Below are 16,543 nucleotides of genomic sequence, written 5' to 3'. Positions count from 1 at the left end.
CTTGTCTTTTTAAGATGCTATCAGGCTTAAACTGCTAACACTAAGCAGAGGATCAATATGTTATTATGCCGTATAAGTGAAGGCGTTAGGCATTGGAGGGGTAACTGGCTGCTTTTGTGTTGCAATAGAGGCTGCAGTTGTGATAGAACTAGGAAGGTGGGTACGACTGAAAGATTAATCAGTTTTATATTGAAATCACAATTTGAAACAGTCCAGTTTTAGGGTTTTTTTCCATAATGGCCTACATTATTAACAATATTGAACTTCTGAACACAATTAACTGGGACACTTTGCTCAGCGCTTAAGCCTGGATCCTGAAAAAGGTGGATATCCTGTTTTTTTGAGGCAAAACAAAGGCCTGGTCTTTAAGTACAGAAAGTAAATGCAATTTAAATTGCAGTCACAATATTAGAAAAATTGCAATTTGATTTTTTTTTCAAATCGTTCAGGCCTAGAAGTGGGAGATGAAAGACCTGAAGATCTTTAAAATTCCACAGTGTAAAGCATTTAAAATGTGTGTGATGATAAAATTGTGTTAAACATTCAGCCAAGTTTGAATACAAAAAGGGAAATATAACAAGGCTTATCAGATCCATCTGAGAACTGTCTGGGCGTGGCCTAATATTCGATTGGCATGACAGCCCGCAGTCTAACGCTCTCTGAAGCAGAAGTAAACACAACGAGTGAAGCAGAGAAATCAGTAAAACTACATACATACACTGTTAGAAATAAAGGTTCTGTGCAGGAACATTTTACATTCATCAACGTACAAACAATGTAAACAGTGGTTTTAAGGTCTAATTGTGAACCTTAAATACGTTTTTCCAGGTGAAAAGTTCGTATTTGTACCTTTTCATAACCGAATGTTTTAAACAGAACAATAAAATAAAAGCCTTGGAGACGAGACGGGGTGTGTGGAGTCAGTACAGCTTAGAAAATATCATTTCAGTGGATTATGGTACAGTTATGTTCCCTGACTAAAGGCACTGAGATGGACCCTTGAGGGTCCCACCCCAGTGACAAGAGGGGTACAGTTTACTACCTTTATTTCTGAGAGCACAAGTGGTGCTCTAGACCCTGCAGTGTCTACTCACTACAACATGGAGAACCTTGAAGGTTCTTCAGGTTCTTATTCACTTTACTGCTGGACCTTCATCCAGGGAACGCTGTCACGGCCAGTTGAACGAACAAACAGACAAATGGACCTTCTTGCTCAGTATTGCTTGCTTGTTTAGTTTTCGCTTGGTGGTTAGCTTTCCCTCTGTAAGTCTCTCAGACTCAGAGAGATCAAACACAGTTCTGTTAAAGTTTTGTGGGCGGGGCAAACCACATCAGCCTTGTGATTGGTGAGAATACTGCTTATGCATGCATGACCCAAGATTAGGGCCTATTACCTAGTTTACACAGAGGGAGGAAATGTTGGCAACTACAGCAGCCATTTATTTGGCACTGGAAGATTTTCACAGGACATATTTTGTATTTGTATAATAGTTCACCAGAACAAGAGTGACCCACTGGGGCTTTAATAAGACAGCGTTGTATTGGCCAATCACACTGGGTGGGGCACTTGCAAGTAAGAATTTAGCTGTTACTGTAATGACACCAGAATTTTGTGAAACAAACTTTTTTTGGAGGGTGTGAAAACTGACAGGAAAACTACAAAACTTGACAGCTGTGCTGACAGTGAGATGCAAAAAGTTCTGTAACGGTGGACTCATATGTTATCTTTGCACAATGATATCAGAAAACTATCACTATCAGTATATACAATGACCAGGCACAACATTATGACCACCTCCTTGTTTCTACGCTCATTGTCCATTTTATCAGCTCCACTTACTATATAGGTGCACTTTGTAGTTCTACAGTTACAGACTGTAGTCCATCTGTTTCTCTGCATACTTTGTTAGCCCCCTTTTACCCTGTTCTTCAGTGGTCAGGACCCCCATGGACCCTCACAAAGCAGGTACTATTTGGGTGGTAGATCATTCTCTGCACTGCAGTAACACTGATGTGGTGGTGGTGTGTTAGTGTGTGTTGCGCTGGTCTGAGTGGATCAGACACAGCAGTGCTGCTGGAGTTTTTAAACACCTCAGTGTCACTGCTGGACTGAGAATAGTCCACCAACCAAAAATATCCAGCCAACAGCGTCCTGTGGGCAGCGACCTGTGACCACTGATGAAGGACTAGAAGATGACCAACACAAACTGTGCAGCAGCAGATGAGCTATCGTCTCAGACTATACATCTACAAGGTGGACTGACAAGGTAGGAGTGTCTAATAGAGTGGACAGTGAGTGGACACAGTGTTTAAAAACTCCAGCAGCACTGCTGTGTCTGATCCACTCGTACCAGCACAACACACACTAACACACCACCACCACGTCAGTGTTACTGCAGTGCAGAGAATGATCCACAATAGTACCTGCTCTGTGAGGGTCAATGGGCGTCCTGACCACTGAAGAACAGGGTAAAAGGGGGCTAACAAAGTATGCAGAGACACAGATGGACTACAGTCTGTAACTGTAGAACTACAAAGTGCACCTATATAGTAAGTGGAGCTGATAAAATACACAATGAGCATAGAAACAAGGAGGTGGTCATAATGTTGTGCCTGGTCAGTGTATTTGCTGAAAGGAGATCTATTATGCTTTTCTGGTTTTTCCCCTTTCCTTTACTGTTATGTAGCTTTTTGTGCATGTAAACATTCTCCAAAGTCACGAAGCTCTAAGTTCCCTCTAGAGGGAGAAACTCTCGCCCACAGAACCCACTTTTCTCAGCTGCCTGAAACAGAATGTGTTTTGGGAACACTGAAGCATGTAAATCTATTGTTGTAGTCCCCAAAAATAAAATCATTAGCACTGAAAATGAACTTAATAGGTCCCCTTTTAAAAATAATATTGGTAGTTTAGGCCGATGTTTGAAAATAATGATTGATGAAGTATTTTTGTGCTCTGGAAGTTTAAATATCTGCCATTTAATTATGTTCCTGCATTTGTAACCCTTCAGAAACAAATCTTCCAGTGTCACGCATCCCTCTGGCTCTGACGTACTCAAAGACTCCATTTCCCAGAACTCCCGGAGTACGTTTATATGCACTCAATAATCCGATCATAATCGGATTTCTGCAGCAACTGGCCATTGTTTATTCAAAATATGTCACAACTGCAACAGCAAATTATAGGCACTTATAATAGACATTGAAATATTACATGAATACTGGAACTCATCAAAAGAAATCATTTAAAACACTTTTATATATATAAAATAGGTTACATTAACAGTTAAACCTCCTTCAATGTCCCCAGGAGGGAGTTTTTTTTGCTGTCTATTCACTTTAACTAGACACCTGGCATTTTTAGTGGTGCATGCTGGGTAGCTGGTAGGATTGTAGTGTAACTCATGGTGAAATGGGCTAATATTAATAGAAAATTAAAATAATTTCGTGGGCTGAATAATATTGTGCCATGGGCCTGATTTGCCCACGGGCCTTGTGTTTGATACATGTGGATTAAGAGATCCATCAAAGAGGCTGGATTTTAGCTCAATAATCAGATTTCTCAGTGCATGTAAACTCTTACTCCGATTTCTTTGAGATTTCCCAGTGAAAACAGACGCTGTACAGGAAAATAAGCGAGCAGCGTCACCGCAAGACGCAGCAGAACACTTTTGGAGCGACGCTGAAACCAAATACACACTTGACAGAATGAAGGATTTCAATATTCGTCATCTTCTAGATGTTGTATGTTCATGTTTCCAGATAAAGTGGCGCGATGTTTTTTAAAAAAGCCACAGCATGAAGTTTGAGTATTACGTTACGTTAACATTGCGTCTTCTTCTTTGAGTTTATTGGCTGGTTGTAAAGCAGAAATCTGATTACTGTCTGACTCATGTAGACCAGGAGTTTCCCCATTATCTGATTACTCAAGTGCATGTGAACGCTTTGATCAGATTACTGACAAAATCTGACTATCCGCAGTTATTGGATTATCAAGTGCATGTAAACACACTCACTGTTCCCGCTCACCTGAGTACGAACAGTTTCACCTGTTATGTGTATCATACGACTAGATCTAGCTTAGTATTTAAGCCTGGGCTTTAGTTCAGGTTCTTTGTGAAGTGTTGCTTCTCCCTGTGGAGCTACTGAGCGTTTCTGTCTATGATATTGCTTTGATGTTTTCCTGACTGTAGTTTTAGACTTCCTAACTTTATCTTTTTGCTGTGCTGGACACCGGACCCTCCAGGACCGGAGCTGTGCATCCCTGCTTTACAAGTTAAGCCTTCTTGTTTTTACCGTGAACGTCTGGCTGATTCTGTCTTGTTTCATCCAGGTTTATGTAGTTAAATTCTACATTTATATAAATTTGTGTGTATCGATGGTTTTAAGAAGGTTCTTATTGTTTTTTTTTTTATTTTAACCCAATTTTCTCCCCAATTCCACCCGCTAGTTAGGACTCCCCCAATCACACAATACTACCAACACTAGGAGGGCGAAGGCTAGCGCAGGCTTCCTCCGAGACCTGTGAAGCCCCACCGCATCTTTTCGAACTGCCGCTCACGCAACGTCATTGGACAGCTGAACACGCTCGGAGGAAAGTGCCAACCGCCAGATCTGTTACGTCAGCTAACAGACACCTGCACTGACTAGCATCGCATTAAGTGATGGGGGGAGAGGGAGGGGCCATCCTACCCACCCAGAGAGAGCGAAGCCAGTTGTGCTCTCTTGGACTCCCGGCTACGGATGGCTGTAGCATCACCAGGGATCGAACTTGCGATTTCCTGATGATAGGGCCAACGCTTAGACGGTTGCGCCACTCGGGAGATTATTCGCTTTTCTGCTGTTTGTGCACGTCCAGGAACGCTGGTGTGGCTGGTTGAACAAACGAGCTGACAAATGGACCATCCTTGCTAGCTCAGCTGTGCTTGCCAGGTTAACTTTAGCTTAGTGGTTGGCTTTCTCTGCATAAGCTTCTCCAGAGAGAAAGACACTGTTTTTGTTTGGGTTTATTTTGTCTCAATATTCTACATTTTATACCTTTTTATTATCAGCATCGGCAGATATGCACATTAATATTGGATTATAGCCCCACGGTTCCCATATCAGAGCATCCCTAATTATGGCTGGTGGTGATGAAAGATCATACACAGCGAAAGCCGAGATCTTGGTTTTCGTTTCCGTAATAGTGTGGACAGGGAAGTCAATCAAAGCAGGTGCGCTGCCGTGGATTACGGCCGACCTCGTACAGGAAGAAATGAAATGTTCCCGGTCGGGATTAAATCCCTCATCCTGTTTCTTGCCTCTGACGCATGTTAAGCGGTGTAAGAACGCAAAATTAAACCTGCAGGAAGATGTGAGGGATTTATGAGGCAGATGTCCGTCTCAAAGCAGGACCGCAGCTGAACTCTGTCCAGTTCTGCATCGGCTATTTTCTCACGGCCTAAAGAAACGACTGAACACCAGACTCGTCTTTTATCATTCGCTCACTTCAAATAGCAAACGCTGACGACTGATTACAGTGGCCTAACATAAGCTTGACATGACAGGGGAATTCCACTGATATTTCAGAATTCTCTGTTATTTACTTGTTGAGATGTAAACAGAGTCATTCGGAGTGGTTTGGTGAGAATTGATTCATTGTACACTCTTAAAAATGATGGTTCTTTAAGGGTTCTTTAATGAAGACAGTGGTTCTGTAAGGAACCAGGAACACTTAAAGAACCATTTCTTGCTTAAATGGTTCTTTGCATGGTGAAATGGTTCTTTAGACTGATGGAGAAAGCATTCCATATGGGTTCTTCTACTGTTACAGTGTCAAGCTTGTAACAATAGAACAACCATTTTCGGTGCTATATAGAACACTTTTCAAAAAGGTCCTGTATAGAACCACATACAACACATCCTCCATCATTTTGAAGAACCATTTCACCCTGCAACCATTTTAGCATGTGTCCAATATAGAACTCATGGTTTAAAAACATTCCCTTTATTAAAGAACTCTTGAAGAACCATCTTTTGTAAGAGTGTAGGAGAGAATATCTCAGGAACACTCAAAGAATTATCTTCATTCTTAAATGGTTCTCTGCATGCTGAAATGGTTCTTCAGATTGATGGTGTTGTGTATGGTTCCATAGCACCAAAAAGGGTTCTACTATTGTTATGATGTAATTCTTGTTACAATAGAAGAACCCTTTTTGGGTTTATATAGAAGCATTTTCAAAAAGGTTCTAGATAGAACCACATCCAACACATTCTCCATCCATCTGAAGAACGATTTCATTATGAAAAGGACTATTTAAGCATGAAATAGTTCTATGAACTAGAACCATTCCCTTTACTAAGGACTTAAAGAACCCCCTTTTTAAGAGTGTAGAGAGTATTTGTTTACAGTGGTGCTGACAGGAATCAGGGATCATGCAAATATAATCAAAATAGTGTTAAATGTGAAAAAAATATATTTTCTTTGGTTACCGTTTTGTAACATGAGTGTCTGTTACAAAACCTGAACTATTACTAATTATTTGCAAATTAAATGCAAATAAAATGCTTTTTTTTTAGCACTTTTACTTGATAAAATGACTTAAAATAAGTACAACATGCCTAGAAAACAGTTTAACATTCTCAAGAAGGAAGATATTAGATATTTTGACTTGATTTCACTTGTAAAAACACATATTTCTCTGCAGTGTGATGAACTTGACCGACTGCAGGGCAGCAGACGGACGTTTGGCAGCTGTTGTGAACACTTATTCATGCAGACAAGTGGGCTTAGTTTTGAATTCGGTCCTGTCTGGCTCACAAAGGTCAGTTTGCCCTGTCACCACGAGGGCCACTCAGCTATACGGGGTTCATTTAAAGCAGCTTTCCATTGTCCTGCTTCTGCAGCCGTTCACCGTGGGGCATGCAGCCTCCTGATAAGGTGATTGACCTTCAACCTCATTGTCTCTATTAGCCCACATTAAGGAAATCCCCCCTCATTATTTCATACTATATCAGCTCAAAGGGTTGTGCCATTTTGAGCTGTTTCCTGTTAAACAGGGCGACCTTGATCACCGCTGAGCCAGACGGAGAGTGATGGGCTCTGTCTCCTCATGAGAGAATGTGCTGAATGAGCTTAGTGAGCACAAAGAATGTGCCGGCGTGTGCGCCTCAGTACTGCTGAATGGGCCCCTAACACCAAAACAAAACCACATTGTCCGTAACAAAGGGTTCGGCCTGCGATACTCTCCAAACCGCTCTGCTTTAAATTCGTATGAAATATGAGTGTGTGTGTGTGTGTGTGTGTGTGTACAGAGATCACATGGTGCGCTACATACTGAGGCACCGGCAGGGTTAACAGCACAATCTTGCTGAGCTTGCCACCGCAGGGCTGCCTCTCTGTCATTGGTTGCCGGATTTCCGGGGAGGATTCGAAGGCACCAATGGGGTGGGGCCACCCCGAGGATGAGGTCATGCTTTTCTGCAAGAGCGATGACATCATGCGCTCATTGCTATGCTATGTTCCACTCTAGAGGAGGAGGGGTGGCAGTGATGAATGCGAGATTTCCTTCTCTTGTCCTTCTGCCAGAGATTCAGCGCGATGCCTTCAGGACCAGGAGTCGCCATGTCCACTGTATTTACCATCCGAAACAACCAGTGAACCTACAGGCGTCTCCTGAGATTTATATGAAATGTTGATGATGATAAAATAGTGGAAATAAGTTTTCTTTGGGGACTTTTTTGCCGCACAACACTGTGCAGGCATCCTCCCACCATGAATGAAAAGTACATTTTATGCCTAAATCTCATAAAAACAACATAAACTTTCTGTGAAGGAGCTTTTAGAGGTAGACATCTGGTTCCTATCACCACCACTGTGAACAATTCTGCAGAGCATTTCACACCAAACCACTCTGAACGACTATGTTTAATGATGTGTTAATGCTTTAATTACACAGGAATTTTTGAAAAAATCAATGGAATTCCCCTTTAAAACAAGTAGGGAACATCTAGGAATATTCTTATATTATTATCTCATAATGGGAAATATTCCATATTTTGACTTGATTTCACCTGTACACACACACACACACCCACACACACACACACACACACACACACACACACACACACACACACATATATATCGCTGTTGCCGGGACTAAACCTCGTATCTCCAAAATGGTAAGTTTTTTCTTTTAATGTAAGTTAATGAAACCAGAATTTTTTCAGAATAACTTTGGGTCGTTTCTTTTGGTCCATTCTTCATGAAATGTTCATACAGTGTAACGGGCAACAGGTATTTTCAAATAATGTCAAAAACTGAAAAACTACAAAAATAGAGATACAAGGTTTTCTTCCGACAGCAGCGATTTTACATATATATATATATATCTTTCTCTTGGTTCATTTGTAGCACTTGTGTTGTAACCATTGGTCACCCTGTTGCCTAACAGTTTGCCTGCGATTGTGAGAAGTGTTTCACTGAATAAGAGAAAGAGTTGGACAAGTGGTGGGAGATGGAGGAATCCCCCATTTGTTGTGAAATGTGTTTCAGAGGCGCAGGACGGGAAGGTCATGCTTCCCCGAGATCACATGCTTAGTTTGGATTTCAGTGTTTCAGGAACTTTCCAGATAAACACCTTCCAAGAATGAAAAAGCAAGTTTGAGCTGGTAGAATTGCCCCATATAATCACTCAGTTCCTGTTCAGTAATACCTCCTTCACCATTTCTGTTGTCTTTTTATTCATAGGTATTAGGGCCATTATGGTTCTGTATGAAGTGAATGATCAACAAAAAAAATGCAATTTAACCCCTTAAATGGCCAGGGCCCACCTGACGCCCCAGTGTTTTATTACACACTCCTATGAACTAAGAATAGCTCAGCCAGTTTGCACTGGAGTGCCTGTAGTTACTGAATAATATATATATATATCGTTGTTGACAGAAGAAAACCTCCATTTTTGACGTTTTTCAGTTTTTGACATAATTTGAAAACATCTGTTGCTCTTTACATTGTTTGTAAATTTCATGATGAATGGACTAAAAGAAACGACCCAAAATGACTTGAAAAAATGTCTGGTTCCATTGACTTACATTAAAAGTAAAGTATGTTTTTCCTTCTCCTGTAAAGTTACTATTTTGGAGATACAAGGTTTTCTTCCAACAACAGCGAGATATATATATATATATATATATATATATATATATATATATATATATATATATATATATATATATAAAGCTTGATTTTCTTCTCTCTCTCAAAGAGGAATGCTTTAAGTGCTATATTTTGGGGGTCTACCAGGTCTCCCAGGTGGTTGTTAGGAGTCCCATTTTCCCAGATTTTTTTCAATCAGTTCTCAGTGTTTAATCAGTGTTTTGACTAGAAATGTAATCAATGAAGGGGGTCTCTTACTCTTACACAGCAGTGTAGTTCCACTGTAGCATCTTTCCTTGTGCATCCGATCCAGTTTTGTCAAATAAAGCGCTCTGCATGTGCAGTAATTGTGTCAAAACACTCAGAGTTATTTTGTGATGTAAATGTTCTCACCCATCTGTCCTTCAGTGAGCGGATGGGATCCGTCATCCTGCTCTGTCCCTGTGCCTTCGTAAGCACTTCCATTTGGCCGGGCTTCCTTCAGAGGGTGAAACATTTCACTCCTCGTTCTGTCTGGCCGACCAAAAGCGACGTCACACCTGTCAGACTCACCCAGGGATTTAGAGCAGGAGAGGAAGCCTGACTGACCCTCTGTGCTGGCAGGAGTTCAGGTTGTGCCACTGCTCTAATGCAGGGAGTGTTAGAACATACCCCTCTCTCCTGATCTGAGATCAGCTCTGTTATTGTTTTAATCTGCTTCACCATGAGATCCGTGTGCTGAGCTCACTCAGTGCCCTGAAAAGTCTCATATGGAAATGAAAGAAAGAGGTAGTTTCCCATTAGATTTTTGGGGAATGCGCAGATGGCAGTGCCAGCGTGATGTTCTGTTTGGAAATTACTGTTTCAGAGTTCTCCATTTGGGTCTTCACAACAGCCCTGTGTTTCTGTATGAAATGAAATATTGATGTACCCTTTAAAGAGTCCATATAATAAAAAACAACCGTTTTCACTTTTTCATAATCAAAGAATTCTGTTACAGTCGGTCCATTTCGGACAGAATTCTGTCACGCTCGGTCCATTTCGGACAGAATTCTGTTACAGTCGGTCCATTTCGGACAGAATTCTGTTACAGTCGGTCCATTTCGGACAGAATTTTGTTACACTGGGTCCATTTCGGACAGAATTCTGTTACACTGGGTCCATTTCGACAGAATTCTGTTACAGTCAGTCTATTTCAGACAGAATTCTGTTATACTCGGTCCATTTTGGACAGTCCATTTCTGTTACAGTCAGTCTACCTTTGGGGTCAGTGTTGATCAGAATTTTGTTACACTCGGGTCAGTTTTGGTCAGAATATTACACTTGGTCAATTTCAGACATAATTTTGTTACACTTGGATCAGTTTTGATCAGAATTTTATTACACTCAGTCAGTTTCATACAGAATTTTGTGACACTTTGCCCATTTAGGACAGAATTTCAGAATGGGTCAGGTTCAGACAGAATTCTGTTATATTCGGACTCAAACCATGAGGCTGTGTGTTGGGTCATATTCAGGCAGAAAATTCTCAGGCTGTTTTTGCGTTTTGACCAAAATTTCAGGCCCGGTTAAAGCTCTAAATCGTAGTCCAGTTTTACATCTGAATTTCTGTACGTAAGCTGCGGCCTCCTCATGTTGTCAGACCAGATTTTCACCCCGGACGTAGAGCAGTTCTCTAACACTGAACATGTGTGTGATGTTCATTTTTGAGCAGTGTTTGCACTGATAGGGGTTCAGCTTTATCTGCCAAAGCTTATCAGACTAAGCTGAGAAAGGAAGCCACAAAACTGGTTTCAAATCACAAGCGAGTGGCGTCTCCCTGTGGAGAAGTGTCGCTCCTCCACCAAATGGAGCTCCATCTCCACGTCTCCATGAATCCCTCCTGAGCGCCCCGGCGGAAGCCTCAGTGTGATACTGTCCTCTCTCTCCATTGTTCAGATCCGCTTCTGCCTCAAATCGATCGACATCAGCGAAACCCAATCCTGCCTGATTGGCTCCATCGCTCCACTCTCTGCTGTGGAGACGCAGCACTTCATATTATCGGGTTCAGCATTCCATTCAAGCGCTCTGAGAGCCTCCAGCCTGGATGAGTAAATTAGTTCACCATATCATTGGATTTGGTTCTTAAAATAGGGCCCGGAGACGGAGGCATGTGAATAATTCGCTGCTCGAGTGAGGAGGAATGTGGAGACAGGCGTTCCTCGCTCAGATACCACCTCGGCCTTATCTCTGCTGTCTCAGTCTAGAGGACTCTCGCCCTCCTTTGTTCTTTCTCTCTCTCTCCGTCTGCCCAGAGAGTCGGAAACCAGACTCAGGTTACGTTTGAAGTTGTGTGCGTCACTAACTTTCTGTTTGTGAAATTTTGTGCAAGAGATTACAATCAAGTGAAATCTGCTGTGATGACCGGTTATGCATTCAGACTTCCAGAGAAGGGCTGGAAGATCGTTTTTATATCAAAATTCCCATTTAAAGGGCTGTTTTGCAGAATAACGAACTTCCCTGCCTCCTTAAAAAAGAAGTTTGATGTAGTGTTTAAACACTGTCCAAATTTCAAAGCCTATGATCACATTACAAGCCTCGTTGCTCAAATCTGACTTTTTGCTCAAATCTGATCTCTCTGACTCGATGATTCACACTTGTTTAGGTAAGTGACTCAAATCTGTCATTAATGTGAACAAACCAGCGTCCTGAAATGACCCTCATGCGCACATCCTACTCAGTAACGTCACGCGAATGAATCACGTGCATCATCAGCAACAAACTAACGAGCAGAACGAGCTTCGCTGAGAAGATAATTAACTCTGATCAGCTCTCATCTCAGAGATGAGCTGCTTTTCCACCGTTTACAGTCTTTAACTTCTGTTCGTCGCTGCTTCCATGGTAACGCTGAATGATGGCGCAGCTCAGTGGGAAAAAAGCATGTGAATTCTGATCTGATTCATGGCCATAAATTGGATACGTATCCGATCTGGGACCACATATGAAAGTGACGGAGGTCAGATTTGAAAAGATCAGATTTGTGTGTCCACACAGCTCTGAAAACATCAGATCTGAGTCATATTAGGGCAAAAAATCAGATTTGTGCCACTTCAACCTGGTAATGTGAACGTAGCCAAAATGTACCATTCACTCCCCAGACATACATCGATATATGTCAGGGGTCAGCAACATGTGGCTCCGGAGCTGCATGCGGCCCTTTTACTGTCCTGTTGCGGCTCCACAGCAGAATTAGATTTGTAGGTAAAAATAAAATATTCCTCCTTTACAGTAAAATAAAGCTCTGCTGATCGTTCAACACGGTTTAACAATAAATGGTCTTAAATGCTGGAGTTAATGTAGAACTGCTAATAAACCCTTTAACCCTGAAGATCAGCGCAGACTACTGGTCACCATAGCAATGCAGACAACCATCTCGCCTAGCTAGTAGATACGAAACAGCAAAGAGGGAGATTTAAGACAATCATCTATAATTTAGAAATAACGGACTTATTTGCATTTATAATCACTCCCGCTGGTTTCCTGATATGTTTAATCCCAACTTTTTTGGAAATGGGGGTGTAAACAGCAGTCGCAATGGGCCTCAATCACCAACCATTCCTAAGAAGAAATGTCTTCTTAAAATCCAATTTACGCAGTTTTTACAAAGATTCTGACGTCCACCAGTGTTTTCTTATTTGGGATTTGTTCTTAGGTAAGAACAGAATCTACACATACTTAAGAGCACAAAGGTGAGAACAGTTCTGCGCTTTAAGAACACGTCATGAATCTGACACAGACTTTTTCTTAGGACCTTTCTCAAGAACACACTTAGGAAGATGGTGAATGAAGATATCAGGCCCTGATCCTGCTGCTGCTTTAAGGTCAAGGAGACTGACGTGGATGGACTCTAAGTGAGAGTGCATTTAATGCAGTGCTGAGGCTGATTCCCACTGGGAGTTAATGAATAGAGCGAGGCGCACGGTCCGGTGCGGTCCGTCCACACTTCTTTCAGCACGGTGGCCAGGCTCAGGAGAACAATGACTCATTGTCGGACGCCCCAGATCTCTTCCAGACGTGGAGAAATCATTAACAGCATCCTCTTCATCTCGCCTTTCAGTGGCTCCCTCCCCCGGACAGATAATGCAGCCCTGGGGAGCCGACGCTGATAACTCATCAGAGGACCGTGCTTTTAGCCAAGACTGACCCCAGCGCTGACTGACAGCTGCCTTATTCAACAGCCTAATGCTGTATGCACTGTTAGCTGCTGCTTTCTGGTGCTTGGAAATACAGTAATGAAAGATTGTGATATTTTTAAACCACTTTATTGCTTAACCATCCAGTTTAAGCCTTCAGACACCTTTTACATTCTGTTTACTTATTTCTGACTCATAGCTCATAAAAACAATATGGTAATTCTGCTATATTAACAGATTAGTGTTTGTAAATAGGAGTTTGTAAATAGGAGATATTTTATCATATGATTTGAATTTGATGAAAAGTTATTGATGTGTCTTGTAAAATATTGTTTTTGCAAATAGGAAAAAATTTGAAGTAAGCTGAATAAAAAATTATTGCGTAATTACATTTGAGTGGTTCTGCAACTGCAGCACTTTTAAGTCGCAGCTGTGGATTTTTTTGTGTTTTAATATTTTATAACTTTCATGCATGAAGGACAGAAAATATTTTATTACTGTCATATTTCATTTTTACCTAAAAAATGAGCATATTTTAAACCGAAATGCCAGTTTTGTCTCACAATTCAGGCACATAAAAACAAATATTAATTCAAAAATCTAATTCTTCCCATTAAAGCTGCATTGCACAACTGAAAATGATGAAGTTAAATTAAATAATTAGATAAATACTGCTGTTCAGCTGTGATCTTTGTGATTTTGTTTTTTTTTCATAAATATGTCTGTCCCACATTTATACATCTGAATAAGTGATTTACAGTAAAGCCAAACAAATCTATTTTCCACAGAAACATAAGTTGATCTAAAAGTCACTGAATTCACAGAAATAAAACAAGTAAATTTGATCTTGTCATCTTCAGGATCGTCAGTGTCTCCTTACTGTACAGCTTATAACTGGGAATGAGCCTTTCAGTCAAATTTGATATTCTAATTTTTAAGACAATATTTGAAAAATATTCAAATAACAGCCTGTATCGAAAATCCTAATTTACTGTTAAACCTTTCATGAATAGTCAAATATTTTTGACTATAATATTTATAATATATAATATTTTTTTACAGTTTGTGCTGGTCATCCTCTAGTCCTTCATCAGTGGTCACAGGACGCTGCCCACAGGACGCTGTTGGCTGGATATTTTTGGTTGGTGGACTATTCTCAGTCCAGCAGCGACACTGAGGTGTTTAAAAACTCCAGCAGCACTGCTGTGTCTGATCCACTCAGACCAGCACAACACACACTAACACACCACCACCACATCAGTGTTACTGCAGTGCTGAGAATGATCCACCACCCAAATAGTACCTGCTTTGTGACGGTCCATGGGGGTCCTGACCACTGAAGAACAGGGTAAAATGGGGCTAACAAAGTATGCAGAGAAACAGATGGACTACAGTCTGTAATTGTAGAACTACAGAGTGAAACTTTATGGTCAGTAGAGCTGATAAAATGGACAATGAGTCCATTTCCAAATCCAAATATGTTAGCAGTTGCCTGCTAAAGCTAATGCTGTTTACAATCAGAACAAAGCACCCGTTCATCATGATGAACAGAATTCATATCGCAAAAGGGCAGTAATAACTCCAAAGGTTAAAAAAGGAATTAGGAACTTATTTCACGCGGTTCTGCTTTGTTAAGGTCAGGCAGCTCGTGTGTGATCACAACTCAGCAGCCAGTGTTGTTATATATTTGTCTTGGCAATCATAGCAACGTGTAGCTGAAATTCTTCCATATCATTGTGATAAAGCACCGACTGGACGCTCAGAGTCATCCGTCGTTTGGGAATTTTATGAGTACAGCTTCCTTATTTCAGCAGATTATCCTCTTAATCCTCATCTGCCCTGAAAGAATGCGCTCAGCCGCATTCACGTGCTTGCTGTTTTCAACACGAGTGATTTTCTGAAGCATTCACTGAAAATGAACAGCAGCTTCCCGTAGAGATACTCGCCACTGTAAACCTAGAAAGTAAGTCACATCCTCAATAGTTCTTCTGCTCTGATGCTCAGTTCAGCTCTCGGTTTTTCAGGGAGAGGGATTAGATCCTCCAGCTGTGTTAGCATTACAGTAGCTTTGATGTGTCAGAAGTGTGCCAGCGCTCTTTCTGGAGGGGGTTACGCATGAAGGCAGCCTCTCGCTGTGGTAGTGAACGTCCTCTGAATGTCCTTGGACTGGGTTTTCTGCCTTCTTCAGCAAATCAGACCACTGTAATGCAGGACTAGGGGATCTAATTCAGAGGGTTATGAACAATACACAATCAGAAATGGCAGATATACTATATGGACAGAAGTACACATTAGGGACACCTACACATTAAACCCACAGAAGCTTTTATGAATCCCATTCTAAATCCATAGGCATTAATATGGAGTTGGTCCCCCTTTGCAGCTATAACAGCTTCCACTCTTCTGGGAAGCTTCCTACAAGATTTTGGAGAGTGTCTGTGGGAATTTTTGCCCATTTATCCAGAAGAGCAATTGTGAGGTCAGACACTGATGTTGGACGAGAGGGTCTGGCTCACAATCTCCGTTCTAGTTCGTCCCAAAGGTGTTTGATGGTTGAGGTCAGGGCTCTGTGAGGGCCAGTCAAGTTCTTCCACACCAAACTCACCCAGTCATGCCTTTATGGAGCTGCTTTGTGCACTGGGGCTCAGTCATGCTGGAACAGAAAAGGTTCTTCCCCAAACTGTTCCCACAAAGTTGGAAGTGTACAATTGTCCAAAATGTCTTGGTGCTGAAGCATTAAGATTTCCCTTCACTGGAACTAAGGGATCTAGACCAACCCCTGAAAAACAACCCCATAGCATCATCCCTCCTCCACCAAACTTTGCAGTTGGCACAGTGCAGTCAGGCAGGTAACGTTCTCCTGGCATTCGCCAAACCCAGACTCGTCCATCAGGCTGACAGATAGAGAAGATTCGTTACTCCACAGAATACGCTTCCACTGCTCCAGAGTCCAGTTGCGGCGCTTTACGCCGCTCTATCCGACACTTGGTGTATTTTGATTTTAGGCTTGTGTGAGGCCCTCTCATCTGACATCAGTGTCTGACCTCACTAATGCTCTTCTAGATGAATGGACAAATATTCCCACAAACACTCCAGAATCTTGTAGAAAGCTTCCCAGAAGAGTGGAGGCAAAGCTGAAAAGGGAGGCAACTCCATATTAATGCCCCTGGCTTTGGAATGGGACGTCCAACAAGCTCACATAGGTGTGAGTCAAGTGTCCACATACTTTCGGCCCTTCAGTGTGTATCAGTCTGAA

General features: G+C 41.6%; 1 protein-coding gene across 4 annotated transcripts in view; it reads left to right on the top strand.

The window, feature by feature from the left end:
• Positions 1–16,543, top strand: part of limk1a (LIM domain kinase 1a) — a 92,624-nt gene that overhangs the window by 33,317 nt on the left and 42,764 nt on the right. The gene's annotated exons all lie outside the window — the stretch shown is intronic.

This window comes from Colossoma macropomum, unplaced genomic scaffold (genome assembly GCF_904425465.1).
Source record: "Colossoma macropomum unplaced genomic scaffold, Colossoma_macropomum, whole genome shotgun sequence".
Classification (NCBI taxonomy): domain Eukaryota; kingdom Metazoa; phylum Chordata; class Actinopteri; order Characiformes; family Serrasalmidae; genus Colossoma; species Colossoma macropomum.
Note: the sequence above shows the minus strand (reverse complement) of the source record. Positions and strands in the feature narration are given on the sequence as shown.